We start from the raw sequence: 4,357 nt of genomic DNA on the forward strand, positions 1-4,357 counted from the left end.
CATCACGGAGAATTTCACTGAACTAACCATCTTCATTACAAGAGATTCCCAAGTTACTGCGAACCCCAACTTTGACATGATAGCCTAAAGATAAATTCCCTTGACCCGATCATAGGCTTTCATCATATCAAATTTAACCGCACAAAATCTATTTTTCTTAGCACCATTGCTCTTCATCAAGTGTAAACACTTGTATGTTGTGATAATATTATCAGTAATGAGACGCTCACTGTTCTTCTTAGATGATATTGGGAAGAACTTGCTTGAGATGATTAGAGACCACTTTTGAGGCAATTTTGTAAAGGACATTGCAAAGGCTAATAGGATGAAACTGAGTGAGTTGGTTGAGGTGTTTTACCTTATGGATAAGAAAAAAGATTGTCTCATTTATTACCTCTGGGATCTCTTCACCTTGCAAAATTATCAGAAACGCGTTGGTGACCTCAACCCCACAGATATCCCAATGACATGGAATGAAGTGTGCGGGGAAGCCATCTGTTTTGGGCGCCTTTGTTGGAAATATCTGAAAAGGAGATGTTTTCACTTCCTCATTAGTGTATGGAGCAGTCAACATAGAACTCATCTCGTGAGTAACCTTGACCAAAACGCTATCAAGAACATCTTGCACACCCGGAAGACCTTCTGCTGTGAAAGGTTTTGCTTAAAAGAATTCACCATAGATGCCATCTCCGTGGGTCTTGTGCTAGCGAGCCGTCTTCCCTCTCTAAGTGTTTTATTTTGTTTTTTCTATGTCGCATGCTCGCTGGCCTCTCGAAGTAATTGGTATTTTTGTCCCCCTCACGCAACCAGTCCGCCCGTGAACGTTGTCTTTACAGTATCTCCTCCATATGATAAAGCTTGACTAGGTGATGCGAAATTTTTATCTCTGCATGTAACGGGTCGGAACGTTGGGTGTCTCCTTGCAAATTGCTAGTGCATTTTTTAGTTTCTTAATCTCTGTGCACATGTTACCAATATTGGCACCGCTCCATTGAGCCGGGCATGTTGACAAGTCAGGCAAGGTTTTTGCGGTGTGCGGCGACAGACTGAGCTACATGCAAATTCGCCCATTATGCCAACAGTGCATCTGGGAAATTATCATACCTTTATGAGAAAAGTTTGTAGATAAACAATTTTGTTGTTTTATTTGCTCCGGCCACTGGTTCCAACTACAGACGAATATGACAATGGCCGGATGTTGCTCCCGTCTCATGGGGCGGAGTGGCCAAGTGAAACAAAGCTTTCCACGTGTCAGTGTGATAGTTCATCTTCTTCTAAGATGAATATCTCATCGTGAAATTTCAGAAAATTCAACGATTTTCCTGATTTGCATAATCCTGTTACAAGTTTTAGGGTTTCCATATCCATAACTTACGGTTTATTTTGGAGACAATCTAACAGAACAACTTCTGGTTTGTTAATCCTACTTATTACCACTAGAGATTCAATAATCCTTTCCAAGTTCTAGTATCCTCCCACTCATTTCTTTGACAAGAAAACACTTTCTTGAAAAAATATTCATCCGTGACAAACACTTTGCCTTTTGAACATTTCGATGGAAGGAATTCAAGTCATGTTTCTGAGATATCCTATAATTCAACATTTATCTGGTTTATAAACTCCATAAGTTATATGGTTTCTATTAGCAAGGCTAATATGCGGTGCTCTGTTTAGTGTATATCTTATCGTTTCAATTATACCCCAAATTTTATAAAAGCATATTGGTAATAAAATAATTCCACAATTATTCGAGTGTTTTCCTAAACTTATGACTCAGATAATTTTCTTCAATACTGAAGAATCACTTTATCTTTTGTCACAATGATCCTTATCTTCACTAAAAAATATTTGAACTCTTCAAATAATATATTCTTAAATTCCTTTGAACTATTCAAATACTTCAGATTTTATGCTAAGTAAATAATATTTTCCTAATTTTTAATGAAGCATAATTATCCACCGCTCCCTCGGTTTTTCATCGAACCTTATACATCACTATGTATTCTTTTATTTGATTTCTCGATCAAGATAATTCAATCATGTTCAATGAGACTTTGTCGTAATTTTGTACTTATCATATATAAAAATATGGCACCAATATATACATACAAGCATCTCACTTAACGAGCAAGTGGATGTACGTGCACATGCAAAGAGCTATGCATGGACATAGCTCACGTACATGCTATGATAGACATGCATCATCTAATGAGCCTCACTTAACGAGCAAGTGGATGTACGTGCACATGCAAAGAGCTATGCATGGACATAGCTCACGTACATGCTATGATAGAAATCCCATGCGTGCATGGGGTTACTAGCTAGCTAGGTAAATTGACGGCTATTTGGCTTGACTACCCGTGCAAGATGATCAGGACAGGCCGAACGTGCAAGCCGTGACCATGTGCAGGTCTAGCTGCTGCACCGCACGTACAAGGGATAAGTCTCAAAGAGAAAACATGCTTATCATTGCCGGGAGAATAACACCTGCCGAATAAAGTCTTCCGCAGAGTACGTGCATCTCATACCTATCCATTCCTGCGGCGCTTGCGTCCACTGCCACGGCGCGTATGGCTGGCGGCGGTGCAAGGACAAATGCGAGAAGACCAGCGAGAGGATGCGGCGGCGGCGGCAGAGACACCCGTTGGGGCGGGACGATGGCGAAGGTAACACACACGAGGCTGTTGTGTGTCAAGTCAAGCAAGGTACAAACAAAACAAGAAAGACAAAGAAAAATCTCTTCTTTGAAACCTAGCTAAACCTGAGAATCTCCTCCACAAGAAGAAAATAAAAATCACTAATCCAGCACACAAGATTAGAGGAGAAGAAACTCATCAAGCAGCACAAGAACAAGCTCTACACATAAATCGTGACGAGAATCCAAACGAACAGAGAGAAAAGAGGTTCAACCTCCAGGTCCATCTACATAGCAGTCGCAGGAACGCCACCGGCACCAAGAGAACGAGTAAAGATCCGAGAGATAGCAACCACCCTGCTTAAAAAATTGAAGGCAAAATAAAAAATCAATCGAGCTTGGAGAACCTAGGATAGTGGAAGAACAGATGTACAACAAGATCACCTTAACAGGCATCACGCCGCGCAGGAGCCATTGGATCCCGATTCAAACTCCAGATCCGTTTGCGGCCTCGCTCTTCCTCCTGCCGAGCAGACGGCGGGGGCATGGCGACCGTAGCGCTAGGGTTAGCCTGGGCCAGGGGGACGGCGGGGGAATGGATCGCATTCCACATCGTGCGGTGCGGCGGGGCCGACTGGGCGAAGGAGATGACGGCGGCGGGGCAGGGAGGCGCGGGCTGCTCCTGTGATTGGAGGGATAAAGAGACAGAGGGGCGAGGCGGGACGGAGAGAGGGCCACACTAGTGCTGGAGGAGGCGTCTTAGGTCTTCACAAGGGAAGTTGTTGCCCTTTTATACGCCTATGCGTGAAATGACGAAAATTCCCTTGGCGGTGCACTGTAATTGCACACGGTGGCACACCGGGAGTGAAACTATTCATTGCAATAGTGCTCGTGTTCGGTCCGACGGCCTAGGCCTTCCAAGCGCGCGATCCAATGGCCGAAAGTGCATCAAGGAATCGAGATGGACGGCCGGATGTCCCTAATAGTTGTGAGAGCTCGAAGCTTGCCTAGGTTCTTGTTTCTCGATAAATTGATGGCCGTGAGAGTGGATATTAAGATAAATGGAGCCTAACTCTCACGCATCTTGATTTCGCCGTTCTTCGGTATTCTCAATTATTGAAGTATCAAAAAAGTTGTCTATTATTTTAATAAAAAAGGACTATCTAGAGAGCAATTAAGTCCTGTAGCTCAGCTGGTTAGAGCGCTGGTCCGATGTACCAGAAGTCACGGGTTCAAGCCCCGTCGGGACTAATTCTTTTTCTTAATTGCAATTATGCTTTCCTTTCTTGTATATATACTATATATATATAGCCCGTACGGCCCAAAACGGATAGCCCAGCAAACGATCCATGAACGGTCATAGCGAATCGTTTTCCCCTGACCTAGCCGCCGCCAGGCGACCAGGGGAGCTCCTATTCGGCGCGTTCGGCGCCGGGGAAGCGAACCGGCGCCTGCTGGCAGCGCGAAGTGGGCCGGCCCACAGACGGAGCGAGCAGTAAACGGTCGCGTGAAAAAAGAAAGCGAAAATGTGGTAGAAGCACGGCTCGAACTCACGCAGCACGGTAGCGGGATTTTTCAGCTAACCAATACAGCTTCAGATGACTAGCGATTTTTGAAAAAAAGTTCATCGATTTTGAAAACAGCTCATCAGATTCAATAAAAGTTCATCAGATTTGAATAAAAGTTCATCGAATTTGAAAAAAAAGTTAACAAATCTGAAAA

General features: G+C 43.7%; 1 non-coding gene across 1 annotated transcript; it reads left to right on the forward strand.

The window, feature by feature from the left end:
• The first annotated feature begins 3,812 nt into the window (after positions 1 to 3,812).
• Positions 3,813 to 3,886, forward strand: TRNAI-GAU. Its single transcript has one exon. It is a non-coding gene; the product is annotated as a tRNA-Ile (tRNA).
• Positions 3,887 to 4,357: the final 471 nt, after the last annotated feature.

This window comes from Triticum urartu, chromosome 6 (genome assembly GCF_003073215.2).
Source record: "Triticum urartu cultivar G1812 chromosome 6, Tu2.1, whole genome shotgun sequence".
Taxonomy (NCBI): Eukaryota; Viridiplantae; Streptophyta; class Magnoliopsida; order Poales; family Poaceae; genus Triticum; species Triticum urartu.